This window comes from Benincasa hispida, chromosome 7 (assembly GCF_009727055.1).
Source record: "Benincasa hispida cultivar B227 chromosome 7, ASM972705v1, whole genome shotgun sequence".
NCBI classification, from domain to species: Eukaryota; Viridiplantae; Streptophyta; class Magnoliopsida; order Cucurbitales; family Cucurbitaceae; genus Benincasa; species Benincasa hispida.
In genome coordinates, this window is record NC_052355.1 from 29,021,905 (window position 1) to 29,040,567 (window position 18,663).

Consider the following 18,663-nt stretch of genomic DNA (forward strand, 5'->3'; position numbering starts at 1 on the left):
CCACAAGCACATGGGCTGGACATCCCCAAATCCTGAAGTGTTGTAAACTACTTTTACCAGGGGCCGAGAGTTGGGATGCAATCCCATGTTCTATCATATAGTTCTGGAATTGGAGGTCCATATACTCTCCACCACGATCGGATCATAGTGTTTTTATCTTCTTACCTAACAAGTTTTCAACTTCAAGCTTATACTCCTTGAACTTGTCAAGGGCTTTAGACTTACGTTGCATTAGGAAGATATACCCAAACCTTGAATTATCATCTATGAAAGAGATGAAGTATTCATACCCACCTCGAGCTCTAACATTCATCGGACCACAGAGGTCTAAATGTACAAGCTCCAAGGCTTCCTTGGCTCTGTAACCTTTTCCAGAAAAAGGTCATTTGGTCATCTTGCCTTCGAGGCATGATTCATATACCGGGAAGGAGTTTTCTTCTAAACTCTTTGGAAGTCCACTTTTCACCAACTTCTCAATCCTATTGAGGTTAATGTGACCTAACCTAAGATGCCAAAGTTGGGCATTTTTCTTTGGAGAAACCTTTGGCCTTTTAGCTGTTGTTTCCGTACTGAACATTTCAGTGTTAAACAAGGCTTTTATGACTAACGACCTTAGTACATATAAGTTATTTTCCATTGAACCATAACCAATCTTCATTCCATTCTTGAAAATAAACACTTTATTCTCAGAAAAGGAGACGGTAGAGCTTTGTTCAATGAGACAAGAAACCGAGATTAAGTTTTTCTTAATATTAGGAACTAAAAAAACATTATCCAGTAACAGATAATGTTTCTTGTCAACAAATAACTTCTGCCTGCCTACAGCAACAGTTGAAACAACCTCACCAGTATCGACTCGAAGAGTCATCTCTCCTTGTGACAACGCTTGTCAGGAACTGAATCATTGGTAAAAGAAACTGACATGATTGGTAGCACCTGAATCGAGGATCCAGGCAGGATCATCATTCTCTACCAGACATGTCTCCAAGACAAGTTAATCATATTTACTGTCTTGTCTCCTCTTTTGGAGAGTAGTGGGATGGAGGTCGTTTACCACGAAATTCATTTCACACGATTCTTTCCACTGTAAATAATCGGTCATTTTTAAAAGCTTTAAACGAAATTACTAACGAGTTGTTGAAAAGAAAAACACATTGACTTATGTTAGGTTTTAAGCAAATACCCGTTGTAAAACAAAACAACGTCCAATAAGGTTTTAGGAAAACTAACATGAACCCTGTGTGACATTTAGTTACGCAATGATGCTTCAAAGGTTTAGGACAAAAGCCGCTGAAGGGAGGTTAGTTATCCCTCCTATGAATTGAGAAGTTCTCAACTAGTCATTAATACCAGAACAACTCTTATTCCTATAATGATAAACCATCATTGATTTCGCCAAGAGATCATTAACTTAGTCAACAATCTCCAATAAGTGTGACTCGTCATTTTAAGCCTTAGAGGTCTGTCCCAAAAGGCCAATCCAAAGGGAAAAAAATCCGATTGGGGCAAAACCTAAAGCGACCCTATCCATTTCTGAAGTTCACCTTGATATTGACCAACTGCACAAAACCCATCCGAAGGGGGTCGCTCCGAAGGCGGCACGAGGGCATACAGAATGATCTCACGATGTCAACCAATGACAGAGACCATAGGATGTGTTGTCACACACCCTTCACCCACTTACTATAAACACTCTCTCGGTTCACCTTGATATTGACTCATGCAAACATCATCCGAAGGGAGATGCACCCTGGGCATCTCGAGGCCAAGCATGAATCTCACGGTGTGAACATATAGGGAGAAACATGAGTGGAATCATAGACATATCTAATATGCCTCTTCCTCCCATTGAGTATTTTATAACCTAGGGTTTAGCTTACTTAGAAAAAACACGGGTAAGGATTTTAACTAAGTGACTTTTAGGTTTTCTCAAGAGTAACTTTTACCTTAGATGGTTGAAAATTTTTTTGATCATCATCCATTAAACTCTTTAACGGAGTCTTTGACCAAAACGTCGCATGCTTGTTAAAAATCTATCTAATTCACCTTTCCAGGTAGGTTCCCAGGTAGGGATGTTACATTTCTATCAACTTAAGAACCTTAGCCTAACCAGAACCCGCCTTAGACAAAAGGTCCCTTATAGATAGGTTTACAACAAATTTAATCTTTTATTTCAACCAATTTAATCCTATTAAACCGATTTTAAAAGATTAATCTAGGTTACTAAAATCTTTAGAACCACTTGAACTTAGGTCTATCTCAATCCAATTTTAAAACCCTTTTAAAAAACTTGAGTTCACCCTAAGTCCGCATGCAACTTTGAATTATTGATTTTAGGTCTAATTTCCTTTATAAGACTTATAAACGGAAACAATCACAATGTTAAGCTAACACATGCAAGGCATTCATAATGATTATAAACAGCCTAAGTGTCATGCTCAATGTGTCCATTCATTGCTACTTCTTTTATATAACACTCAAAAACGACAATGAAACAAGCAAAACATGCTTCCATTCACCCTTAGACTATAACAATTATAATAAAAAGATGATGCATGATAATGCTCAATGCATGCAAAATATAACTCTTATATTTCATGATGCATGCACATGTTTTCAAGTAATTTCTTCATGCAAGATTATAACATTTATAATACATGATGCATGAATAATTGCACAACCTAAGGTGGGTTTTTAACTATATGACAAACACTTTGGCATATAAGTACCATACATCACATGTATAAGCAATAAAAGTTGATGAATCGGGTAAAATTGCCTTAAAAACACAAAAAGGAAAGCTAACTATTACAAAGACAAGGAGTCTCCGGTTCAAACAAGCGAACTGGGTCTTGAACCGCTCGGCAAAGCATTGCTTCTCCAACCATCCATCGTGTACTTAGCACTCTACGATCGTCTACATGATGAAAAAAACCCTTCGTTCTATCGCTTACCAATGCTCCCAGAGTTAAATGATCGTTTATCATTTACTATACGATCGTCTAGAAAAATCCAAATGATCGTTTAGTTATTACTACACGATCGTATACCGTAACTAAGCGATGAAGCCTGAAGTACATGATCGCTTAGCGCGCTCTGCACGACGCCCGCCTTCCATGATCGACTAAGCGACTACGATGCCGCGAAGCCACCATCGCCTAAGCTATCGTTTAGCTAGCGTCTTCTGTTATAAAGCATATGCACGATTGCATAGGTAGTAACTAAGCGATGAAGCTTACTAACTACGCGATTCGTCTAGCATGCTCCTTCTACTAAAACAACGAGCATTGCATGCTTCCATTACGATCGTCTACCTCCAGCGCCTACGTGATCGCGCAACCAATGCCACACGATCTGGTAAACGATTTAACCCATCACTTAGCTTTTAGCTAAACAATCGATTAGAAAGTACTACACAATCGTCTAGAAAAAAATATCTAAACGATCGCTTAGTAAAATCCTAACGATCGTTTACCTGCAACTACACGTTTCCAAACCAACGCTTGATCTTTCTTTCGTTGAGAACTGCATTTGCCATGCACCGAACTTCATCACGAACGACTCGACGAACTCGAACTTTTCGAATTACAGACTCGATTGCAAAGTTAATTTCGCCCAAAAATGCAGGGGCCCTTACAATTAAACACTTTGTAATACCAAAAAGCTTTAACAACAAGGCAATTTAAACCCAAACCATTCATCAATTCATCCACAAAATGTAGAAAACGGTTAAACCACCAATGTAGAAACCCACCGCGATTGTAAAAATGTTCAATTCAGATCTTTAATTTGGAAATATAAGAGAACTTATGTTCTGAGTACCAATTGAAGAAAATCAGATATGAGTTTTCCTATGATGAGCAGTGAAAACAAGACTATATCCAAATACAATTCATGATATTAACATAACAATTTACAGTCGACTAACAACAATGTAATGGACAAATTATATTCTAGAAATTACAGCATGAATAAACTCAATAGAACAGAGATCAAACATTTACGCTAATATGAGAATTCGTCTCCATGCTCCATTGCGTAAACTCTGATTAGAACAAAAAGCAACCACTGAGCGCTCGACTATACACGATCGCAACACAACACAAACACCGCTACGAACACTTTCGCGCTCGTCCTCAAACGATCTCCGTCGATCAATGAACATCCTCGGCAACCACGTAATGACCTTCCTCCAACAGCACCAGGAACGACTCAGGAAAACCTTTGACGGTGTCGATGTTGAGTTTGACACCAACCAACAAGCGACCTTGGTATTCTCGGTGTGAGAATCTGATGCGTGTTGTCATGTGATGAAATAATGGTCAAGAATGCGATGGTGGAAAAAATGCGTTGTGCATGCAAGTTTTCTCAGCAAGATCCAAGTATAAATCCTACTGAGTTGCCTGGTAAGCCCAGGGTCGAACATAGGGACTAAGGAAAAACGGTGTACGATAGTAATTTTAGATCACTTTGCGGTAACAAATAAATCAAAGGGGTTAGTTGGTTTGTTTGTTATACAATATAAAGTGTATGCGGCAGAGTTTGAGAAAAGAGTTAATAGTACGAAAGATGCGAATGAATATGTGATTCACTATGTAGAAATTCATGTCATCTTAGGCGTTTTACTTATAATTATGAAGGTTGTTTAAGAAAAATATGCAAGAAACTGTGCTAGGAATTCATGAGAAATTTGTTTGCGTTGATCAGCAGAATGAATCTCGGCTAACCTGTTATTTATGCATTATTGTTTTATTTTTGTAGCTAATACAGGAAGTGGACAAAAACGCGAAACCAGACCATCGCAATAGACAACCGCATGTGAAGAAATTCTCCATCGCAAAGGCGAACGCATAGACGAACGTTAAGGATGTTGCGGTAATCAGCCGTAGCCATCCATCGCATTGAGTTGAGCTCATCAAGCGATTACGGTCATCGTGTAGAGTTCTGTATTAAACGAATACGGTTACTTTGAATGATTGCGGCTATGCAATAATGCATACTAATGGGATCAACGCAAGGTGGTGAATGAACGCATCAATGCATCTGCCTCGAGAAAATCCAAAGATGATGTTGACATTTCACCTACCACACCATTAGCCGCAGGGACTAACGCGTCGAATGTCAGAATCAGAACAGTCCATTAATTGCTTCAGCGATCCAAGCTCTATAAATGGTTAGCCGATGAAGCAAAAAATTCAAGGAACTTGATCCCAGTGGCTCGATCACGAATTTCCACTTGTCCATCGCCAGTGCATCTCTACCTTTACCTGAAACAACAACATGAGAAAGAATGAGTATAAAATACTCAGTAAGTAACCCCACTTCTGGGGTCAGGCTGGGCATCTATGTTCTCTAGATACCCACCTCTGGTGAAACATATAAATTGCTCTAGTCCTCATGGGATACATACGTACATGAAAAACTGAGTTCTATTCTACTGTAGTTAAGTATGCCCACTATCTCTAGTAAATCCTGTAGGACCCACAACCTCTGGTGAATCTCGAAGGATACACAATCTCTTACATATGCATGGTTATGCATACACCTCTTTCGTATATACATAACCCACTTAATGTGTACCTCTTTCGTACACATGGTTAAGTATACACCTAACCTACTGAGTATATACCTCTTTCGTACATCTAGTTACGTATACACCTCTTTTGTATACACATAACCCACTGAATGAGTACCTCTTTCGTACACCTGGTTAAGTATACACCTTTTTCGTATACACCTAACCTACTGAGTATATACCTCTTTCGTACATCTAGTTATGTATACACCTCTTTCATATACACATAACCCACTGAGTATGTTCCTCTTTCGTACACCACTGGTCCTCTCTATAAATGTAGTGATGCGTACCTCTTTCGTACACATGGTTAGGCATATACCTCTTTTGTATACACATAACCCACTGAATGTGTACCTCTTTCGTACACCCCAATACCCTCTAGGTATGTATCACTTTCATACACACTAGCCCTAGTACATCTCTTTCATGTACTTGTGCCTTTGGACGTGCATCATTTTCATGCAATCACATAGTCCGGAAAGGAAAAAAGATTGCATCTAACTTCATATTACATATAATATTCACCTAATCATGAATCTCTAAAAAATCTCCTGATCAAGGTTAGGCTAATTAACCTCAACATACGTAATTAATCTAGTATTACTAGCATTCAAGTGTCTATGTGCATAAATAAATAATTCGGATCTCATAACATAACATACTTTAATCATGTTATACTATCAATCTTTCATGCTGTCATTCTGCCATAAACTTCATTTAACATGCTAGCATACATCTAATGTATGGCCCATGGGCAGTTCCAATAGTAAGATTACTTACCTTGATATTAGGTCGAACCAAAAAGCAATTGAATCTTTGTAAAATTCTTGAATCCTTAATCAAGCCTAAGGTGTGGTCCAATTCGAATTCACCTTCCAAACCTCCAATTTTAAGTCCAAATAATTAGTAAACCAAGCTTCTCTTCATCTTGAATGAAATTCTTGAATCAACCCCCTAATCATAATTTAAAATTAGGCTTACATGATTAAAGCTTGAATCAAATACATACTTCACTACCAATGTCTCAAATAAATTATCCATATGTAGCTTCATCAAAAAATCACTTCCAAATGACTTTACCAAAATTTATCAACAACCAAAATTAATCCACAAGAGGGTCATCAAAGCATAAAACTTACCAAAACTCGCTAAAACGAACTCCAACTTCACTGAACAACACCTCAATACCTTCACAAACTTGAATCCAAAGTTGAAACACAATAGGTATCAACCAATTGATGCCAAAAGTAAATGAGTATTCAAGAATCAACCGAAAACAACCCAAACGGTAGAAATCTTACCCAAATCGATAGATCTAGTGACGGAAAAAGCGAACGATGCTTGAGCAGTGGTGGACGGAGGTCATAAAGAAGAAACTGACACGGCAGCTTTGGGCGGCGTTGGACGGGCTCACGAACGTGAGGAAGAAAAAGGGGGTAGGGTTTGACTTTTCATAAACAACAACAACAATAATAATAAAACAAAAAAGGAAGTAAATATAATTACATTTAATTCCTTTTCGTTTTATACTATTAAACTTCTTTCTGTTTCAAAAGAAAATTAATTTCTGCCATTAATTTTCAATTTGAATTTCAAATTGAATAATTTCACGCCAACAATTAAATTCCCGCACTTACACTTGAAGTCCAAAATTCCAAAAATTCCCTCCAACTTATAACAATGACTGAAATTCCAAATACTAAATTTATTGAAATTACATTATTACTAATAAAATGTGCGGGGTGTTACATTATCCCTGCAACTCAGGGTTTTCCCTACGATCCAGACAAAATACATGAGAAGACGCATGAGAGTTCTTCGCCTCCTTCATTCATTCCGTGTGACGATCGGAGCCTTCAACCGGAGCTAGATCTTTGGAGAGTCAGCTCCTCTGCCTATCCATGGCACCACCGGTAGCCTTGACGCACATCCGCTGGAAGCAAGTCTTTGCTTCCAACCGATAAGTTCATTTCCTTTCTTTTCTTATATTGTATTGTATGACATTTTGTGATTAAGGAATTGATACAATTTTTTTTTTCAATGCATTTCTATGTTCCTTCGATTCCATCTCCATCTTCTTTTCTTAACATCTTTACTTTCATTGCAACACTTAGTGACATTGAGTGTGTGAGTAACTTTATTTTCTTAGTGTGAAGCTGTGGCAACGCCTGTCTATAGGCTAACGCATTGCTTGTTTATGTGTAAAGTCAGCAACAACCAACTGCCCGGAAGGGTAAGTGGTTGGTCGCATTAAGCAATGTATGCATTGTTCACTAGGGATAGGAACAATCTTAGTCAGCAAAGTTCATGCGGTTACCTTGTCCTATGAGGGTTTCATTCATCATTTAGGCATACTTGGAAGAGTATTCTAAAACCAAATTTAAGACTCGGTAGAGCAGATTGGAATGCATAGGCAAGAATGGGGAACTTAGAGATAAGCTTCATTTGCTATCACACAGCGTATGCGCCCTACAGATAGGATATTGCATGCATCCAGGAAGTAGGATAAGGTGTTATGTGGCAACCATGTTCATGCGGCGGGAGCTAGTGAGCGGGTTATCGAGGTCTACGCAGGCATAGGCTTCTCGGAAATATCGCAGATACACCGCATACGTCCTAGAGTTAGGTTCACGTGTGTGTAGTGTGATCGCGTGGCTTGCATTGATTAAGGTTATCCTTGCGGTCATTCTTAAGGATTGCAATGAAAACATCTCTGCATTTTATCTATCTTTCCCATTTATTTGTTTCATGTCAAGAGTTGTCGTGTCTTTACCTCTCATGCATATTCTCATTGTGTTGTCTGTTAGATAGGAGTAGGAGTAGGATTAACTTAGCAACCCCTCCAACATTCTTTTATTCAAACCACCGCATGCACATCACCGCATTCATTTTGCTACAAGTCCCCATGTTCGACCTCGGATCACCCGAGAAACTTGCGTTCGTGTTATACTTGGCGTAAACACAAGAAAACTTGTGATAGGACGCATGGTCATCGCATACATTTGTTAACACATTATCATTCCAATGCATGACCATCGACACATGACTATTAACGCATATCATAAGAACATGCATCGCATACCACGTCCAAGGTATTTTAGTTGTCGAGTAAAATTGACTTCTAATTTCCCGTCATCAAGTTTTTGGTGCCGTTGTTGAGGACTTGGCAACTAATTGTTTGTTGAGTTTTGTGTCTCTGCAGGCAAACTTTCTATCTTGGGAGTATTGTAGATTGTGTGACCAGGCTGCAAACAATATTGAAGTGTAGGCGATGTGCTGAAAGCTAGTATTGACCCCAAGGTAGAAGGGCAATCAGTCGCAGAAGAGCTGAAGGTAATTCTAAGCACATGGTGGCCAACATGAGCCCAACAATTGTCGGAAGTTCCAATGGAAGACCCCTTGCGGTGACAACACTTCTATTTTTCCAGGGGCATCTTCTACTCTATCTTTAACTTGCTTTCTTAGTATTGGTTATTTTTATTCTCATTGTTATTTTGGATATATGGTTGCTCCTTGGGTGTGGTACGTTTGCTCTCATAGGTGCAACAATAAGTCTCCTCGGTTCGCAGCTCAACGGAAGAATTCCTTTCATCCTTCAACGCATGGCTTCAATCGCGTGAATTCCAACGCATGATCGCATGCGTTGATCCGTCTAAGGTCTTTTTCTGTTATCTTGCATGCCTTATCCTTTTGAAATTCTTTCTTTCTGGATTGCGTTGTTTTGCGATGTTTCTATGATGGTACGTATAATTCACTGCATCTTCTAACTAATCAACGCAAGGCGCTCTTTACTTTTATTAGCTACTTCAAATTTTGAAAGTCTTAAGTTTTATTTTGTGCAAACCTTTGTTCAAACATTTTTTTACCGCATTCTTGTAATTTTTCTTTTAGCTTTGCGGTGAGAATGCTACCAACCTCTAAGTTTGGGGGTGGCAGCAGTCTCAGAGAATTGCGTTCATTGCATTGCGATCATTGGAAAAAAAAATGAAGCGTTTTTTTTAGAATAATGACTCCACTGTCAACGCAATGGGAAACTCATGTTGATAAGAGTTAAGTTGTGAAAGGAACTTACCCGTAGTTAGATATCTGCATGACACACGTGGGGGCAAGCCAAAACTAAGGAAAGTCGCCAGGATCAGTGCATTAGCGCAACTCCTCTGTCGGGCGCAAGCCCAATCAAGCAAGACAAGAGTTGAGTTGAATATGGAATGCAACCGAAGTTGGATGCCTATAGGACACACGTGGGAGTATACCAAAACGAAGGGCATAACCAGGTTCAACGTCGCATTTGAATAAGTCATCGCAAAGTTTTGAATTATTTTGACGAACGCATTTTCAAAAGCTGAACATAAAATTGCGGTGAATAAAAAGTTTTTGAGCAAAGGATTGCCGGATTTAAACTTAGAAAAGATTCTTTTGAAGAAGCAGCCAAAGTGGAGGAGAGCATTGCGGTGATGATCAGAGGCGTGTGTAAATTGTATTCTGAGAAGCTGGTCATCGCAAAGGAAAGCATGAAAGTGAGTGAGAATTTCTTGAGTATAACGCATGCTTGAGGACAAGCATGATTTTAAGTTTGGGGGTGTGATGACATGCAAAAATGCATGTCATATTAGGCTTTTTACTTAGAATTATGAAAGTTGTTAAGCAGAATATACGACAATTGTGCTAAGAATTCATGAGAAAATGAGTTTGCGTTGATCAACAGGATAAATCTCGGCTAACCCGTTATTATGCGTAAATATGCGTTCAATGTTCTATTTTTATAGCTAATACAGGAAGTGGATGCAAATGTGGAAACTGGACCATCGCATAGACGATCGCATTGCCCGGAGAAATCTCCATCGCCCAAAGGGTTTTTTTTTTGGAAAAACGGGTCGATTCAACGCTAGTGTTTGCGATAATCAGCTGTATGCCGCCATCACATAGAGTTGGCGCTCGTCAAGCGATTTGCGCAGTCATCATGTAAATTGTGTATTAAGAGATGTGGTTCATTGAATGATTGTGTGGGCTATGCCGATAACGCACTACAATGGATCAACGCAAGGTGGATGGAATGAACACATCAAGCATCTACCGTCGAGAAAATCCAGAAGATGATGTTGACATTTCAGCCTACCACGCTCATAGCCTGCCCAGAGGTTCAGAAAAAAAAGACTAACGGCCGGTAATGTCAGAATCCGACATTCTATTAATGTTGTCGCGATCAAGCTCTATAAATTGAAGCTCGATGAGCAGAAATTCAAGGAATCCGGGGATTATTCCCTGCAACCCAAGGTTTTCCCTACAATCCAGACAAAATGCGTGAGAAGACGCTTGAGAGTTCTTCACCTCCTTCATCTATTCTGAGTGATGACCAGAGCCTTCGACCAGAGCTAGATCTCGGGAGAGTCAACTTCTCGGTCCATATGGCACCACCGGCAGCCTTGACGCACATCCATTGGAAGCAAGTTTTTACTTCCAGCCAGTCATTTCATTTCATTTCCTTTTTTTTTTTATATTATATTGTATGACATTTTGTGATTAAGGAATTGATACAATTTTTTTTCAATGCATTTCTATGTTCCTTTGATTCCATCTCCATCTTCTTTGCTTAACATCTTTACTTTCATTGCAACACTTAGTGAGATTGCTTGGGTATCAGATACTTAGTCATGTGGATTAGGGATATGAAGCATGTAGCAACCCATTGAGAGGTGTGCGTTGCATGAGTGTGTGAGTAACTTTATTTGCTTAGTGTGAAGCTGTGGCAACACCTATCTATAGGCTAACGCATTGCTTGTTATGTGTAAAGTTAGCAACAGCCAACTGCCCGGAAGGGTAAGTGGTTGGTCGCATTAAGCAATGTATGCATTGTTCACTAGGGATAGGAACAATCTTAGTCAGCAAAGTTCATGCGGTTACCTTGTCCTATGAATGCTTCATTCATCATTTAGGCATACTTGGGAGAGTAGTCTAAAACCCAAATCTAAGACTCGGAAGAGCGGATTGGAATGCATAGGCAAGAATAGGGAAATTAGAGATAAGCTTCGTTTGCTATCACACAGCGTATGCGCCCTACAGATATAATATTGCATGCATCCAGGAATTTGGATAAGGTGTTATGCGGCAACCATGTTCATGCGGCGAGAGCTAGTGAGCCGGTTATGGAGGTCTAGGCAGGCATAGGCTTCTTGGCAATATCGCAGATACACCATATACATCCTAGAGTTAAGTTTATGTGTATGTAGCATGATCGCATGGCTTGCGTTGACTAAGCTTGCCCTTGCTATCATTCTTAAGGGTTGCAATGAAACAATCTCCGCATTTTATCTATCTTTCCCATTCATTTGTTTCATGTCGAGAGTTGTCGTGTCTCTACCTCTCATGCATATTCTCATTGCGTTGTCTGTTAGATAGGAGTAGGAGTAAGATTAACTTAGCAACCCCTCCAACAGTCTTTTATTCAAACCGCCGCATGCACATCACCACATTCATTTTGCTACAAGTCCCCATGTTCGACCTTGAATCACCCGAGATACTTGTGTTCACGTTATACTTGGCGTGAATGCAAGAAAACTTGTGACAGGACGCATGGTCATCGCATACATTCATTAACGCATTAACATTCCAACGCATGACTATTAATGCATATCTTAGGAACATGCATCGCATACTGTGTCCATGGGATTTTAGTTGTCGAGTAAAATTGACTTCTAATTTCCCGTCATCAGTATGCGGGAGAACGGGTAGAGAAGGGGTTTAGCTAACACTTTCTAGGATTGCGTTCATGTTATGCAATCATGCTACATACATACAACAACAAAGCATCTCTTAATGCAAATGCTACGGCTTCTAGTTTTAGAACGCATGCGATGTATGCGATGATGTCTATAGGACTTACATCTAAGCCTCTATTCTTGTCTATGCGATGACAAATGACACACACATATAGAAGGTGACCACATACTACCATAATCTATCTCTAGGGTGCATGCGATGCATATTGGCAAACAGAGCTTATCTCTAAGTATATATCTCTTGCTTATGCAGATCTAATCTTGCTCTCTCGAGTCTAGATTCTAACCTAGCTCTCTCAAGTCTTAGGTTCTTTCTTTAGACTCTCTCTCGAGTAGATCTAAAGGGTGATGGGCGCAACATAAGACAAGATGATCCCATGCAATGAAGATCCTAGGTCATGTTAGCTAAGTACTTCTCAACCCATTCGACAGTTTTAGCTACTCATGCGTATTTTAAAGAGAGTGAACAGATGTAGAAATGCTAGTTCCATCCTATATATATAATCGAAGTATGGAATGACGATGCGAAATAAGAATAAAGAGCCTGGTAGAAATTTCTTACTTTCCAAGTGATAACTTGTAGAAATACAAGTTAGTTATGCTGTTTTATTTAGATTATGCAGCAAAAAGAAGGAAAAGTTGCATCGACAGTATAGAAATTGGCTTAGAAATACTAAAATTGTAAAGTGTCATGAACACACCCACTAACCCCATTGCGATGGCGAAATGGAATGTCCAAGTCTTTGTTTTGTAGGAAATAGGTCATCGCATGCGTTAATTGCTCGAGGACAAAAATGATCAACGCATCCACACAACATGCGACAATCGATCAAGAACAGAAAAGATCAATGCAATTGCAGCGCATGCGATGATCGATCATGGATTCGAGCTATGAACTCATTTCCACTGCATGCGGCAATCAACAAGAGATTAGAACAACTACACCACATGCGGCGATCGATCGAAGATGTGAAGAACAACGCATTCGCAAGGACTTTTGACATGTACAACTTTCTGTTGTACGATTCTAACAGATTGATCGTGGAGCAGAGCAGACATTTCCACCATGCCATGGTAGGAATTATCAGATTTACAAAGTGGGACCACCAATACAGAGAGCCAAGGTCTATAAATAGCTTCCTCGAATTCATTGTTAAACAGGCTGGTCTGAAGAGACAATACAGAGAAAATCTGGGAGAACGACGAGACAAGGCTGAATGGTGAGTCTCTGAGCAAGAAATTCTTTCCATTCCCGAAGAAGAAGCTCTGTGGAAGAGGTCACTTCTACCTGGAAAGCAAGCCTGAGAGGGAAGCTTTCCACTCCATTTCATCCACACGCTGGCAAGCTTTCCACTCCACTCCATTTTATTCACAATCATGTATCAAATACTGATCTCTAGATTTAAATATCATTATCATAATCATTATCATCTTTCTGTTCCTTTCCACACATTTATCATCCATTTTCTCCATCATGTGTCATTAATCCCTTGGGTAAAGGGGAGGGATTAAGCGAGTGAGTTAATCTTTGTTAAGGTAATCGGCTAAGTTTAGCTAAAGCTTGCTCGACGGTATCTTAACTTGTGAGAGTAGAAGTGAAGATGTCATTTCGCCTATCGAGAGAGGGTTGGAAGAATGCGTTAACTAAAGCGAGAAGTATTTCTGGAGATGGAAAAAACCTTGCGTTCATTACTTTCGTCCCTATTTCACCATAGACATATGGGAACACGGCCGATCACTGAAAGGTGTAAGCCAAGGGAAAGCGGAACCTTAGTTGCGTCCTTAATGAGATTGACGAACTTGCGATGTCCTTTCCCTCAACTCATTCTTTTTCTGATTCATTCACAAGCTTTGCCACCGCATTCATTAGATTATTTTGCATAACTTCACAACCAGTCCTTACCCTGTATTATTAGTATTTTAGTCATTTATTTTATCAACGCAATTTATTTTACAACACTTTATTTACCATCGCATTTTATTTTCATCGCAATTTACTTTTCTACACAAACCAATTCTTTATTCTTTATGTTAAACCGGTCGCATTTACCACATTAGTATCGCAATAACAACAAAAATTCCCATGTTCGACCTCAGGTCAATCTGAGAAACTTACGTTAGAATTATACTTGGTTCCAATGCAAGAAAACTTATGACACGCACTACACGAATGCACTACGAAGCATCTAAGCATCACCACATACACCTAGAATGTAGTATCGTAATATCTTTATCGCAAAGCACTTGAGCGCATAGAGCATCATTATTTTCATTCATTAGCGCATAATAATACACATAGATAAAGACTACAAATTTAATTTTACAAGTTTTTCGCATCGTTGTCGGGGACAAGAGCTTGATTCATTCATATTCATCAAAGTGCATGTACAACAAATCACTTTTACACTATTCTTCTCTACTCTGCTCAAAAGATATTCTTGCTCTCGCAAGAGTCGGCCCTCTCTCTGTTTTCCACACTCCCTTGCACTCTCTCGAGTTTACCAGGACGATCCGACGTCTTTTCCCTTCTCTCGCTTTCGCCTTCTAAGTATAAGAAAACTAAGAACAAGGCTAACTGTAGTTTATATGGTGAACTCTAAAACTGGTCGAACTCCTTTGACGAAGGTAACCTTTGGTATTTATAGGGCTTCAGGGTGAAGAACTTTTTCTCTCGAATGATTGCACTGATGGGATGTCATTAGTTCTCTTTCTGATGCGCCGAATATTTGTCACCGAAAAGTTGAGTGTACTCGTTATAGTATGTCATTAATGGCTTGTCAACTTAATTCGGAATCGACCGTCATCAGCTTTCTGTTCCATCGTGATTTATTAAGCTTTCATCCAGATGCGCCTACCTTGATGTGTTGGCTCTATGCGGCCACCTTCTTGAGCAGATTTTCATGAGCGCAAACGATCGAATAGCCTTGCGGTCGCAATCTCTTAATGCGCTCAGACGTTAATTTCTTCGGATCGCATTTTCGCCTTGTGCCAATGCATTTTCTGCACAAAATACATAAGTTAGTTGTTTTAATGCAATGAACTCATGCGATCGCAATGTTGTGAACTTAATGCTTTTGGATGCAATATTGTATATTTTTACCATCGCAATCCTGCATTGTTTTATGACTTTGTGCTGTAATAACGTGTTGTTTTGGTTGGAATTAATTCATTCTTGTTGTTGGTGATGACGGTCATACCCCTTTCTTTGGAATGCACTGCATTGGGCTTACCCAGCTGCTATCAGATATGGGGTAAATGACCCCTGCATCAAGCCACTTCACAATTTCTTTCTTGACAACCTCTCTCATGGCAGGGTTTAGATGGCGCTGCCTCTCTACGGATCCTATTTTTCCCTTTTTAAGACGGATCTTGTGCATGCAATACGAGGGACTGATCCTTCAAATGTCTGTTAAGATCCATCCCAAGGCTTTCGCGTATTTCTTGAGGATCTGAATAAGTGCTTCCTCATTTTCTTTTCTCAGTGAGGCAGAGATTATGACTGGTAGAGTGTCATTGCCTCCTAAGTAAACGTATTTGAGGAGCACTGGTAGCGCCTTCAACTCCAACACAGGTGGTTCTTCCAAGAATGGCTTACTTCATTGTGTTAATCGTTCAGATAACTTTATTGCGGTGCAACTCTCCTCTAACATTGCGCCAACCTCAAAGTCTTCTTCTTCTGTTTCTTCCTAAAACTTGTGCCATTGTTCTTCCTGTAGTTCCCCAATATACTGGAAGTTTTCCATATCATTTGGGTATTTTAATGCATTGAGAACGTTGAACTTCACTTGCTGATTGTCAACCCTTATAGTGAGCTCTCCTTTTTGTACGTCGATCAGCGTGCGCCCTGTTGCGAGAAACGGACGACCCAATATGATCGGCACCTCAGTGTCAGCTTCGTAGTCTTGTATAATGAAGTCAGCTGAAAAGATGAATTTGTCCACTTTCATAAGCACATCCTCTATCTTGCCCTCTGGAAGTGTTATTGACCTATCAGGCAACTGCAACGTGACTGTGGTGGTCGTTGCGTTGCAAATGTTTAACTTCTTGAAGATTGATTTGGGCATTAGGTTGATACTTGCTCTTAAATCACAAAGTGCATTTCTGACTTCTTTCCCCCCCCCCGATTGAGCATGGCAATGTGAAGCTCCCTGGATCTTTCATTTTCTTGGGGATATTGTTCTGGAAGAGTGCACTACTCTCGTACGTCAGTGAAACAGTTTCATTTTCCCCGATCTTCCTCTTATTGGCGAGTATATCTTTGAGGAACTTCACATAGCTAGGCATCTGTTCCAACACTTCTACTAGGGGAATGTTGATATGTAGCTACCGGAGAACATCTAGTAACCTCTTGAATTGGTTATTATCGTCTTTCTTTTTCAACCTAGAAGGGAATGGTGGAGGTTCCCGCCATACTTCTTGATCGATTGACTATTCTTTGAGGTCCCTCACTTCCTGTGTTCTTGGGGCTGGAGTTTGTGATGACTTTGGTTCTGGGTTCTTTGAAGATTCATTCTACATAGTGGTAGTTGGTTCCAAACTGGTGGTTCTGCTGTTCGTATTCGAGTGGTCATTATTGGTGATTGCTTCTTCTGATCGTTCTACTGATTCTGGTATATTTGGCATGGGGACTACCTTTCTACCGCTTCTCAAAATCACTGGTTGACATTGCTTCTTCCCACTTGGTCCAGGTGCTTCCAAGCTGCAGGGTAGCATACCAGTCGTTCTATTTTTAAGTTCGGTCGCAAGCTTCCCGATCTGTACCTCCAAAATCCTAATTGAGGATGCTTGCGATTGCATGATCGCCTCGTTCTTTTCTATGTATTGTTTAAGTATGCTTCCAAGGACGATGTATTGGATGATGTGTTAGCTGAAGAGGGTTAGTTATACAGTTACCTATTCTGATAATTTCTCTGGCTTGGTTATACAGTTGCCTGTTCTGATAATTTCTCTGGCCTTGACTCTAGTGATGATAAACTGGAGGATTTCCTCTATTCCCAGAATGATTGGTCTGTATATTTCTCTGGCCTTCCTGGTCGTTGTTCCCTCCTCAACTAAAGTTGGGATGATTCCTCCAACCTGGGTTATATGTGTTGCTGAGTGGGTTGTTATGGATAGAGTATACTGATTGTTGGTTTAACGGGTAGACTTCTACTAAATAACCCCCTCCGCATTGTACACAGCTTACTGCCGCCACTTGCATTAGTGCATTGGCTTGTATTGCACTCTGAGAGAGATTTCCTTGATTTATAGCCATTGTGGTCATTGTATCCATTGGTACAATGGCACTTTCTGCTTTCCTTCTTTCTGTGCCTCTCCCTTCACACTGTCATCAACCCATTCATCCGTATTCTGTGAGATGCAATCTATGATGACTTTTGCTTCAGTATACGTTTGATCCATAAACCCTCTTTCCACAGAGGCATCTAGCACTGCTTTTATTGCTCTGTCCAGGCCGTTACAAAAAGTCTCCGTGAGGATGAAATCGGGAATCCCGATATGCAGACATTTTTTCAACAATCGTCAAAATCGCACCCATGCGGTTCTCAGAGTTTCATTTTCTGTTTGCTCAAAATTTAACATTTCCCGTCGTCTCCTTGCGCTGATGGCGGGAGGGAAGAATTTCTTCATGAACCGTTCAACCAACTGATCCCACGAATTTATCTCATTTGGCTCTAACGAATGAGCCCACCTCTTTGCTTCGTCTTTAAGTGTGTATGGAAAAATATATAGTCTGATGCCTTCTGGAGTCACACTAGGAATTGAGAATGTATTGCACATCTTTACAAAACTGGTTAGATGTGCATGCGGGTCCTCTCCTTTCAAAACTCCAAACTGGCTCGCATTCTGAATCATCTAAAGCATGACAGGCTTAATTTCGAATCTGGCGTTCTCCTCTACAGTAGGCCTTACGATACCCGGCAAGAAGTCGTATAAATTGGGCGACGCATAGTTCCTCATGGGAATGTTGAAGACAGCGGCCAAAAAGATTGGGTCTTGCAGCGGCCGATTCATTCCCTGATTCTTTTCGGGCCTCTTATTGTTGTTCATCATATTTCTTCTACGCCAAGTACAGTTTTGACGTGCTCTTCTGCAAAAAGTTCTCTTGATCTCTGGGTCGGCATTCAATTTTGGATCCATTCCAGTACTCATGCACCATCAGCTGCTCTTCGCTTAAGCACACTGTACGCCAAAAATCTGTTCTACAAAATATCAGCTGCTCTTTGCTTAAGCACACTGTGCCCCAAAAGGCTATCGGGCCCGGCGGCACTTTCCGCAGGGCAAAAATTTGAAAACGACCATGGGTTTAGA